Source organism: Zootoca vivipara, chromosome 6 (assembly GCF_963506605.1).
Source record: "Zootoca vivipara chromosome 6, rZooViv1.1, whole genome shotgun sequence".
Classification (NCBI taxonomy): Eukaryota; Metazoa; Chordata; class Lepidosauria; order Squamata; family Lacertidae; genus Zootoca; species Zootoca vivipara.
The window spans coordinates 4,389,190-4,401,356 of NC_083281.1; the positions used below are offsets into that span (position 1 = coordinate 4,389,190).

The window sequence follows — 12,167 nt, forward strand, 5'->3', positions numbered from 1 at the left end:
AAAACGGCTCTAAAGTCCTATTTTCGCTGACTGTGATTGATTCTCGGATATCTGGCTAGTTCAGAGGACAACCCTGAGCTGGGCTAAGAGAGCTTTGAGGACTGAAAGAATAAAAGTCACTTGATCCAGGGGCAGTCCACATATTTATTGTCCTGTCCCTACCTCTTGTTCTTAATGGTGACACAGACCATTCATAACTTCATAATATTCTTCACAACCATGAGCAGGGCAGTGGGTTGGGGTAAGCGAAGACAAGTGACAACAATTCACAATAACGTACTTCAATGCGCCTGCTCAAGCTGCACAGAAGCAGCATTTTGGTTCCTGAAATTCATTCCGATGGTGCAGATAAAATATAAGGGATAGAATTCTACAGAGTGGGGTATTAGCGTGTGAAAACGGTCCCGATCCAACAGTCCCCAGGCATGCACCTCCAGATGGCGGAGATGTCAGACGCCATCCTGGCACCCGGGCATCTTCACCTGGTCGCAAGCGGGCCGATGGCTTGGCAGATTTTAAAGGCTGGGTCCTCTTGTCTAGCATCTTGTCCTCACAGCACCCAACAATCTATTACTGTACAGTGGTACCTTGGTTCTCAAACGCCTTGGTACTCAAACAACTTGGAACCCAAACATTGCAAACCCAGAAGTAGGTGTTCTGGTTTGTGAACTATTTTCAGAAGCCGAACGTGCTCCGTTTTGAGTGTTACACTTCCGATTTGGGTGTAACCCTGAGGTCTGTCTGGTTTTGCTATTTATTTATTTTTAAATTTTTATTGAGGATTTTCTTTACAAAGGTAATGCAGTGCTCCTAATTTTTCCATTGTTACAGATCAATCTTGCTTGTTGAGACATTAGGAAGAAGGGGGGGGGAGAGGAGGTGGGCGGGATGGGGGAGTGGGGGTGGGGTGCCTATGTTTCTGTTTTTCTTGATATATGCAGGGGTTCAGGGTCAGCGTTGTTTGTGCGGGTTCTCTGTTGTTTGCTCGTGTTCCTTCGTTGGTGAGAGAGGTCGGGGGTTGGCGTAGGGTGCGATTATTCATTTGTGGATGGCTGTGATGGTCTTTGGTTTCTTGTGTGAGTGGGGTGGGTGGGTGCTTTTGATTAGTTTAACCATATTGATTTGTATGCTGTCGGTGGGTTTTTGTCTTTGTCTTGTTGGGCTGTGTAATTGATGAAGGGGAACCATATTGGGGTGAAGGTGTCTTCTTCTGTTTGTCCCCGTGTCATTTTCAGCTTACTGGTTAGTTTTTCTAGTAGGGCTGTTTCCCATACTGCTTGATACCAATGGTCCATGTCTACTCCTGACAGGTCTTTCCAGTGTCTAGTTATGATGTTTCTGGTTGCTGATAGTAGGTGGGTTATGAGTTCTTTGTATTCTGTGTGGGCGTTGTTGTCTTGGAAGATGTTTAATAAGGCCGGTTCTGGGGTGATTTCTAGCATTTGCTTTGTTATCTTACAAATTTCTCGTATGGTTATTGTCCAGAATGATTGGATTTTGGGGCATTCCCACCACATGTGGAGGTATGTTCCTGTGGAGGTGCACCCTCTCCAGCATTTTGATGAGGTTCCCGGGTGCTCTTTATTTTGCGTTTTTGTTTTTGCGGCTCTTTTTCGTTTTGTTTTTGTGACTGTGTGGAACCCAGTTCAACTACTGATGGATTGATTGTGCGACTGCAGTACGCTGTTTATTGCTTTCGTTTTATGGATCAATGGTCTCATTAGATAGTAAGATTCATGTTCAACTGCTGTTTTAGGGGCTGTTTTTAAAAGCCTGGAACGGATTGATCTGTTTTGCATTACTTTCTATGGGAAAGCGCGCCTTGGTTTTGGAACTCCTTGGTTTTAGAACGGACTTCTGGAACGGATTAAGTTTGAGAACAAAGGTACCACTGTATTATTATTATTATTATTATTATTATTATTATTATTGGGTGGAATGGGGACAGAGGAACTGCAATATCTGGGTTGGGTATGTTTAGCCTGGAGAAGAGGTGATAGCATATCTGAAAGGCTGTTGTCAGCCTTTTTCTGGAGCAAGACTATTTTTCTGTGGCTCTGGAGGGGAGGACCCAAACCGATGGAATCTGACAAGAAATGAGATTCCCATAAGAGCCGTTCAAGGGTGGAACAGACTCCCTTGAAAGGCGGAGAGCTCTCCTTCCTTGGACAACAGAGGTTGTGTGGCCAGAGAGGGATTCTTTAGCTGCACCTCCTGCATTGCAAGGGGTTGGGCTGGATGACCCTTGGGGGTCCCTTGCAACTCGTTTGGTTCTCTGGTTTTGGGGCCTGTGGCAGGACGCTGAGTGGGAAGCATTGAGCAGCCGCCATGGGCAACTGGCCCAGAAAGAGAGAGGGAGAGGGAGAGAGAGAGAGAGATTGAGAGTGGCAGCCAGAGTCTGGCAAGCGGCCGTCTATGTTCAGTGTTGCGTCAGCGTCAATGTGCAAATCCCTCTGCTGAGTCTGCAATGCTCAGCAGGACTTTTTTGCTCTCTCTCATTCTTTCCCTCCTCCTCCCTCCTCCCTCCTCCTCCCTCTCCCAAGCCCCACCCAGCATAATGTGACTGTCAGCCCTTGGGTTCTGTGTGGGATAAAAACTTTTTGCGCACCTCCCAAACATTTCATTTAATAAAAAAAAGGAAAGCAAAACCGCAGAGCTGCTGGGTGGCAGAAGCGAGAGACTCGGCTGAGCACCACAGGCAAAGCGGACGACGCCTCTGGAGAAGGATTAAATACAGTACATATTTTTCCTCCCTCTCTGAAGTGGGAAGGAGCGAGATTCACCTTGTGTGTGTTTTTCCCCCTTCCACTCTGCCACATCTGCAAGAAAGGATCTTTTCTTCTCCCGAAGGGTTTCCCCCGCCACGTGAGGACCTGCCAACCCGTCTGGAGACAAAGGATACAATTTTCCGCTTTGGGGAGAAATTTCCTGGAAGGGTTTTTTTATTTCGTTTTTGGGAGCGATTCGGCGAAGAAGGCGTTTCCTGGCGGATTTTGGTGAGTCCCTTTATGACCCGACGCGGTTTGGGTTCTCTGTAAGGATTGCTTCCATCGGATCCTCTCTCCCCACCCCACGCCCGGGCGGTGGGGTCCGTCCGTGCCTGCCTGGCTCTTGCTCCTCCGGGGTCAAATCCTGCGCCACTTCGGCAGATCCTTCCCCCACCCATTCCCACCCCCCATCTCGACGGGAAATGCTCAAAGGGGCTCCTCTCCAAACCGGCCAGACAAAAGAGTTCCCAGGGAAACGTCTGGCCTCGCTCAAGCCTCCTTTCCGTGGATCACATTTCAGAAGATCTCTTTGACATTTTCCATGTTGTCGCTTGGGCTTCTGTGAGGAGAAGGGGGGGTGGGGGGCAGGCACAAATCAAAACCAGTCTTTCCACCATGAAATCCGTCAAGCGTTTGAGTTTCAATTGCCACTGCAGTTGTGCGTTTTTACGCACGCACTTGTCTATTGAACAGACTCACACGGGTCTACTGTAAACGAACGCCCGTCTGTTTCATGTACACACGGGTCTCTCTCTCTCTCTCTCTCTCTCTCTCTCTCTTACACACACACACACACACACACACACACACGTCTGCCTTACAAGCACACACAGAGAGGGTCAATTCACACACACACGTAACCCATGAGACTTGCTTCAGAGAGAGTAAGCAAGCGAAGCGCGCGCCACCGTGGAGCTTACTTCGGAGTAAGCGGGGGGAAAGCCTCAGATCGGGCCTCCTGAAGTCCCACGAACTAGCAGCCAAATGGATCTTTGCATTCTCTCTCTCTCTCTCTCTCTCTCTCTCTCTCTCTCTCTCTCTCTGCTCCCCCTTTATAAATAAATTCCACCGGGTTATTGGGAAGGCTCTCCGAAGGAATACCCTGTTATTTGGGGGGGGGGGGCCTCTTGCGGAGGAAGGCAGGAAGGAGATTCACACCATTCATCAAAAGCTCCTTTCTTTTACATCCGAGTCCCCCCCCCTCCCCGCCCTTGCCGTGTTAGAGAGAGGCGAGAGCCAGAGACTCCTCAAGAATAATCTTCTGTTCTTGTGGATAAGAGACTCAGCCAAATTCCGGGGTGGGAGGCCGGGGGGGGGGGCGAGAGAAATAATAAGGTCTGAAGGATCTGTCGGGGGCGCGGGGAAAAAAGATACCCTTTTGCCCTTTAGCTTTCTGAATACAGCCCAGCCTAAGCTCCATTCCTTGAGGGCTAGAGGCTTAATACACGCGCGCACGGCTGTCTCTCAGGAAGCCCAAACTGCAAAATTATTTAAACAATTTTTGGGTTTGTGCGGGTGGGTGTTTTCTTCATTTTGGAGGGGAGGGAGAGGGTGGTTTGTTATAACACCGCCTCTCTCCTCTCTCTTTCCATGGAGTTATCTGTCCATCTACGTCCGAAGGGAATGGAAGGCAAATTTGTGCCTTAAATTATAAATCCATGAAACGGGGGGAGGGGGAGAAAACCACTTTTAAAAAATTAGATCTGGAAACTGTAGTCCGTAATCTTAACTGGCTTATTTTTCAAGACGGAAGGGCATCTTCCATTGCTCGATTCAGCTGTGGGGTTTGTGGTTGTGGTTTTTGGGGTTTTTTTGCTTTGCCCAAAACTGGGGAGACGGAGGAGCCACGCAAACATACTGCATTCTGCCCACGTAGGTATTCCTCCCCGTGTGTCTCCCACCCCCTCTCATTGTTAACGCTGCCCATTCAGCTGCTCTCCCATTCCCCCCCTTCCTCTTCCCACCCCGCATTTCCATGACCCGATCAAAGGGGGGGCTACTTTAGCCTCCAAGGACACAAGCCCTCGAGGGCGCCACTTCCAGGAGGGGTTCCTGAAATCATCTGTCGGGGGGGGGAGGGGCGGAGAACCCACACAGAGTCTGGCAGCACCTTAATTTCGGTTCTGGAAAGGGGCAGGGACCCAACCCCCACCTGGCTAACCTAAGCACCCTGCACTTTGAACCCCAGGCCGCCGGAGAACTGCCATTGTTTGCTCCCTGGCCAAATGCACTCTGCGGGTATTCGGAAGCCTGCAAGAAAACTAGGCCTGTGTTTGGATAGTGGTGGAGAATAGCCTTGGCCGTGTGTGTGTGTGTGTGTGTGTGTGTGTGTGTGTGTGTGTGTGTGTGTTCTTTCCCAGTCTTTCCCAGCGCTCATTTGATCTCCACAACAACCCTGTTAGGTGGGTCAGGCTGAGAGGCAGCGGCTGCTCCACCCCCCCCCCCAAGGCCAACCTGGTCTCTCCCAGCCTAACCACTACACCGCAATGGCTCTCTTATTGTTTCAGGCAACCCTTGCGATTGCCTGTTTCGTGAGCCTATTGGGCCCATTTCACACACCTGTTCCACTGAGGCACCCGGTTTCCTCTCCCTGCTGAAATAAGCAGCAGTAGCAGCGGAGACAAGAGAGATGCCAGAGTACTCCCTTATCTAATAACCTCTGTGAGAGAAAGAGGAGAGGCTGGAGGCTGGGATCTGCTCCGAGGACGTTTGGAGGTGGGAGGTATCGCATAAATCTTTCCCTGCGCCTTTGGTTAAGAAAGGAGGCTGGCGAGGCGAGTGGGCGAGCCAAGAATGTGTCATTCGGGCACTCAGGTTCGTTTTATTTTATCCCCCCCCTCCAAACGCCCTGTGCGATTGGCAGAAGCTGTTGGGGAGGACAGCATGGGGCACCCTCCTCCCTCACCACTTTTGGACCTACGCACACCTCGAGCATAGGGGGGCCGAAAGCCGCGATGGTGCTCTTGCGTTTCACGGAAGGTCCTTCGTGCAGCTCCCTCGTAGTGCGAGGGACGCTGCTGGCAAAGCTGGGGCTGGCATGGCCCTCTTTTGCCAGGCGTCACAAGCTTCCGGGTGGCAGGGGACTCCTCGTCAGAGAAGGACAAAGAGCCTGGTGGGACCCAGAAGCTTGCTCGCTTGCTCTTAGGCCAAAGAGGTGACAATCTTCCAAGGAAGCTGAGTGTGGCACTCGCAGCTTGCTAGGACCTCAGGCTTACTGGGCCAAAGTTGGGGGCAATGGGATTGTCTCTAGAATGGCTAGGAGGTATTTCTCACCCGGCAGCCTTCTGTTCCTGTGAGGTAGGAAGGACCATGTGTAAGAAAGCACTCTCCCATGGGGAGAGGGGTGGCATTTCCAGGTGCTTGTGTTTTCCCCTTAACTTTTTACACGCCTTCCAGCGGTGACAGTGTGCATCCCATAATTCTCCTGCTTCCCTTTGTTTTGCTTAATAAGGATCTCTCTCTCGCTCTCTCTCTCTCTCTCGCTCTCGCTCTCTCGCCTGCCCTGCAGATCTGCACCCCACATTTAAAGCACATTCAATGCCTATTTAAAGCACTCTCCATACAAAGAATCATGGGAACTGTAGTTCAAGGGTGCTGGGGGTTGAGGCTTGGTGGCGGAGCAAACTACAGTTCCCGGAATTATTTGTCGGGCTCCTCGCCCCCTTTCCCTAGCAGCAAACGGCACTCTGCACATGCCCCTCTTCCTTTTGCCTGGCTGAGCCTGCTTTGGACTGAAAAGAGCCTTTCTCCCAAACCCCTTGCAGCCTCTTCCACAAAGGGCACTCGCTACGTGTTAAACCCCAATACGCAGAGTTAGGCCCCGTTGAAATTAAAGGACCTAAGCCAGCCATGCCCGTCAATTTAAATCCATAAGTAGGAATTAGATATATGACTTGGATACTTTGGATCTTTTAAAAATCTACCTCCCTCTGAAAAGCAGGTCAAAGGGGGGGGGAGAGAAGGAACATTATTTGTTTTAAAATATAAATATATATGGGTCAGAGATGTATTGTTTTGCTTATGAAAATCTCTCCAGCTGACATACAGCCCCCCCCCCTTTTTAATTCTGGGACTGGGCACAGATTGCCCAAGATGGAGGGGATTTCAGCCCTTTGGCCCGGCCACCCCTCCTGACTCCCCCCACCCCCAAATATGCCTTAACCCCATCCCCCAAATGCACCTATTGTTCCTGGGGCCTTTTAATCTCCCCTTTCCCCACCAGGGGGTGCCCTTGTTTTGCTGGCTCAATCCAGAGCCACTCCAGATCAGGTCCCCTGATCTGACAATAAGACAACAGAGCGGAATAATGCCGTCGCCCTCAGGGGTTTACTCAGCACGGACAGGATCAGGCCACCCTTCAGCAGCTTCATAAGCTTCCCCAAAAGAAGAAGAAGGGAGCGTTGGAAACAACCACGAGATTTCTCCCATCACTGTGCGTCACGACCTCAAAGGACCCCAGATTTAAACCTGTGGGTGTCAGATTATAGATGACATTGCTTCGTAGGGGTTCCTCGTCATCTGGCTGCTTGCGTTTTTTTCTCTCCCACCAAAACCCACCTTTCCCAGAGAATAATATCCCCCCTGCTGGTAAAATTGTTCCAGTTATCTCTAGATCACTCCAAGCTCTGTTATCCTGGCCGTCTGCAGAGCTTGAAGGGGGGCGGGGCAGGCTGCCGTCTTATCTACGGTAAGACCCCCGGGGCTCATCTGCACTATGTGTTTAAAGCGGTTATCGTAACATTTTAAACAGTCCCCGCAAATCATTCTGGGAGCTGTAGTTTGCTTAGGGCAGGCTTCCTCAACCTCGGCCCACCAGATGTTTTTTGGCCTACAACTCCCATGATCCCTAGCTAGCAGGACGAGTGGTCAGGGATGATGGGAATTTTAGTCTCAAAACATCTGGAGGGCCGAGGTTGAGGTTGAGGAAGCCTGGCTTAGGGTGGGTGCGCACACACACACACACACACACACACACACACACACACCATTCCCCTCCCAGTTCCCACAATTCTGGGAATCATAGCTCTGGGAGGGAGAGTACGGCGACCCCCCTCAAAAAACAAAAACCTCTTGGTGCCCTTAACAAATGGCATCTCTCAAAATTCTTGACTATTTAAAGTGGTATCATATGGTATGAATACAGCCATGGTCCCCCCTTCAAAGAATTCTGGGAAGTGTAGTTTGTTAAGGATGCTGGGAGCTGTTAGGAGACACCCCTGTTCCCTTCCAGAGCAGTTCTCAGCACTGATTGACAATTCCTCCTGTTTCCCAGGGAACTCTGGGAACCATGACTCTCTTGAGAGGACCAGAGGGTCACCTAAGGGCTCTGAGCAGCCCTAGCAAACTACACTTCCCAGGATTCTCGGGGAGAAGCCCTGTTTAAAGTGGCAGAACGCTGGTTTTCTGTGCTTAGCCCAGATGGGGCCTCCCGTTCTCTGCCTTTGTCCTCCGATCCAAGGCCCTTTCTCCCGCAACTCTTCGAAATCCCTTTCAGAGAATTCTGCCTCTTTCCAACCAGGGCTCTTAGACCCTTAATCCAGGAAGCTGTGAAGAAAATGTCCTTGCACCGCAGAAAAGCCACATTCCCTTCCCAGAGGTGGGCTGGAGCTGGAATTTTATCCAAACCCACTGGATAAACCCGAAACCTTGGAGAGGTTTTGCCAGTCATTGTAGGCAATTCTGAGCCAGTGGTCTCATGTAGCAAAAGGCAGTTTCCTACGTCCCCATCAGCCCCAGACAGTGTTAGAAACTCAGCTATATATGCTAATTGCCAAATGGTACGTTAAACGGAGGTTATGGTTGCCACAATGGAATCTCGAGGCGCCATTCCCCCCCTCCATGGATATTATTATTATTATTATTATTATTATTATTATTATTATTATTCATTTGATGTATATTTCAAAGGGGAGGGAATCTCAAAGCCATTTGCAGCACATGAGAACATCAAATTAAACAATCCAGAATAAAAGAGATTCAAGGAAAATATTTCAGGTCCTTCTCTAAGGGACATTTTGCTTCCCCCCTATTTATTTACCTGTAATTTATAGAGCTGCCCCACAGCAGATGTGCTCTAGGAAGCCAGCGGGGTGTAGTGGTTAGAATGTCAGACTAGGACCTGGGAGATCAGGGTTCGAATCCTCACTCAGCTAGGAAGCTCACTGGGTGAACTTAGAGTCACCCGCACCCTCTTAGCCTACCTCTTAGGGTCGTTGTGGGGATTAAGTGAGGAGGGGAGCGAACCCTGTTCTCCTTGGAGAAAAAAGGTGGGAGATAACTGCAGCAAAGGAAGCTGGAGATGTCACTCCCCAACCTGGCACCCAGAGATCTCTGCATGGTTGCAATCGGAGCCGCGCCAGTTGCAAAATTTGCCTGGCGCCTGAGGAATTTATAACTCTGAGTCACTGTAAGCAATATTGAGCTAGAATAGATGGACCTGTGGTCTGATTCAGTATAAGACAGGTCCCTGTACCCCTATTTGGGAAGGGTCGTAGCTCAGAGCAGCTGCTTTGCATGCAGAAGGTTAACCCCTCGGGTAGGGCTACGAAGACCCCCACCCTGTCTCCTCATCCGTGCTGTTGGTCACTGAAGCTCAATGCTGCCGTCATCGAGCTTCAGCATCAGTACGCTCCTATTTAAATCAACTTCTGATTTAATGAGGACTAGAGTCTTGATTACTTGCTGCATCTCCAGGTAGGGCTAGGAATCCCCCCCCCCGGGCCTGAAACCCTGGAGAGCTGCTGCCAGTCATTGCGGGCAATACTGAGCTCAATGGACTGTTGATTTGACTCAGAATGAAGCACCTCTTTCTGCCCCTGAACAGGAAAGTTAAGATGATGAGGTATTTCTTGATGCAGAGCAGCCTGGTTTGGCCAAGGAGAGGTGCAAGCTTGCGGGTATTAACAGAGCGCTGGTGGCAAAGAGCCCTGTGAAACCGTCAAAGCTTGCCTGTTCCCTACACCATTTAGTCCCAGCAAAAGAACCCCCGCGTTGAGCTCCTTTGGGCATCTCAGCTCAGCAACTGCAGAGCTACTAGGCCGATTTGATTGCACTGGTGACAAAACACCCCAAACCCACAAACGAAATAGCCAGATCTACCAACAATTCATGTGCGCCTCCATCAATCGTGCTGGCTGGTCAGGAGTGCCTCTGAGGACATACAGAGTCATTTTCCCTGGCTGTTAGCCCTAACCACTAAGCCAATTTACCATTTTCTGTACAGCTTAGCGTTGGCTGCAACCTACCCGATAAGTACGTCTAATATAGAATTTTGCTCGTTGATTAATCTGGCATTATTGGCTAGGCAGCTAACGCATCTCCCTTGGTAGTTTATTCTAGAAACGCCTGCTTCCTTCCTTCCATAAATCTAATGTATCCCCTTTGCTACATTCAGTGAATTTGCTGGGTGCTGCACAGGTATAACTCTCAAAAGGACTAGAAACATGCTTTCTTTGAGAGGGATGGAATGAGCACAGGCCCATCTGCTCTGGAGAGATTTTGGAATGTACCTCTCAAGCCTCAAGAAGCTGCTTCATAAGGAGTCTGACTGTTGGTCTATTTGGCTCACTATTGTCTGTGTGGGGCCTAGATTCAGAAGGAACCCCCTGCTGGATTAATTTTACCTCTAGCCGGCGGTGGGTCAGACTGGATGACCTCGTGGTTTCCTTCCATGAATCCTATAAAGACATTTTGAATTGTAGCGCTGATGGACGAAGGCAACAACCCCTCCCAGCTTCAGGGAATAACAGCGCTGACTCCTTGCTCTGACAGCCCGGCCTCTGCAGCAAGGCAATGTGGCATAGTGGTTAGAGCGTTAGATGGGAACCAGAGGAGAGCTGAATTTGGACCCCTCTTAAGCCAGGAAGCTCACTGGGTGGCTTTGGGCCAGTTCTGCTGCCTGCCTGCTTGCCTCTCTCTCTGCTCCTAACCTACCTTATAGAGTTGTGGTACAGGTAAAGGGTAGGGTGGAGAGCTGTGTTTGCTGCCTTGAGGCTCTTAGAGGGGGTAGAAATGCAACTAATCACAAAAGAGACACCAGGAGGGATGCCAATGCAAGCATCATTTAATAATAATAATAATAATAATAATAATAATAATAATAATAATGTTCTGCAGAATTGCACACATAGACTTTTCCTACACCAACATAAAGGGTAAGCAAGAGGGCAATAATTGGTAGAGAACCTGCTTTTCAGATGGATAGGGAATAAAATTATTATTATTATTATTATTATTATTATTATTATTATTATTATTATTACTGCTGCAGGTTGAGTCCCTCACATCTGCAGCCATAGTTTCCTTCCTTGAAACCCTGGGCAGCCGCTGCCATTCAGTGTAGTAGACAATGCTGAGCTTGATAGACCAACAGCCTGCCTTCTACGTTCCTATTTCTGTGGTGCTCTGTGCATGCTCCAATTCATCCTTTGTTTATCATATTTCACCGTGCTTCCATGAGGGAGTTCAAGCCTCTAGCTTGCTAGACACATGTCCCTTGTGAAAAGAGAGTTTTCACCTTAAGGTTGTATCCAACCAATTTTAAACCAGAGTAGGCCATTAATTTGGACCATGGAGGTCCATTAATTTCTGTTGGGTTTATTCCGGGTATAACCTAACTTGAGATAGATCCAATTTTTTAAAAAATGGCTCTGGGTCCCTACAGTTCTGTGGGGCACAGATGTATTTATTTCTGATTAACTCTGCAAAAGCAGGGGGGACTGCTGCACAGGGCTGTTGTATAAATTTTCTTGCGGGGGAGTATTTTGGGATTACTTAATAATGAGTAGAGATTGGGTCTGTCTGGATACAACCAGGAAGCCGGTTTTTCCCTTCTGGACTTCTGTGTATGTTGCCATTCGCACAAGAGGTTTAGCAGAACAAACTCTGTGCATGCTCAGAGGCACTGTTAATCAGCGAATACTCATTCAGAACAGGTCTCAGGGGCAAGGGAATATTCTGCAAGGCTCCATCAGGGAAACAGAAATGGGAAGACATGAGAAGGAGGGGAGTCAGTTTTGAATTTTCCTCGTCAGCCTAATTATAAATACCACTTGCTCAAAATAGTTACTTCAAGGGTATGTGGAAGGCATGTGAAGAATTTCAAGCTACCCTATGAAAACTCAAACTTTCTCCTCCCCCAAATAAATGGGATGGGGAAGGTATTTTCCCCTGATAATGATAATCATCATCATCACTTTAAAACAACTCTCCTAAATTATCACGGTCTGCATAAATCAAGACAATAAATAATGCCTGTTTACAAGAAATAAATAAAGGAGAATTATATTTCTAGTTTTTGAGTTTCCAGGTACCTAGTCCACCTAGTTTGTGCTTTTTGATATAGATACTGTTTTGTATTTTGATACCTCGTTCACCTCTTTGCGGGGCTCTTGGTCCAAT

At 48.8% G+C, this 12,167-nt stretch overlaps 1 protein-coding gene across 1 annotated transcript in view; it reads left to right on the plus strand.

Moving 5' to 3' along the window:
* The first annotated feature begins 2,544 nt into the window (after positions 1-2,544).
* Positions 2,545-12,167, plus strand: part of MIDN (midnolin) — a 42,977-nt gene continuing 33,354 nt past the window's right edge. Inside the window, exon 1 of the mRNA XM_035118677.2 lies at positions 2,545-2,996. The gene's annotated coding sequence lies outside the window, so the exon portion shown is untranslated. The remainder of the gene's footprint in view (positions 2,997-12,167) is intronic.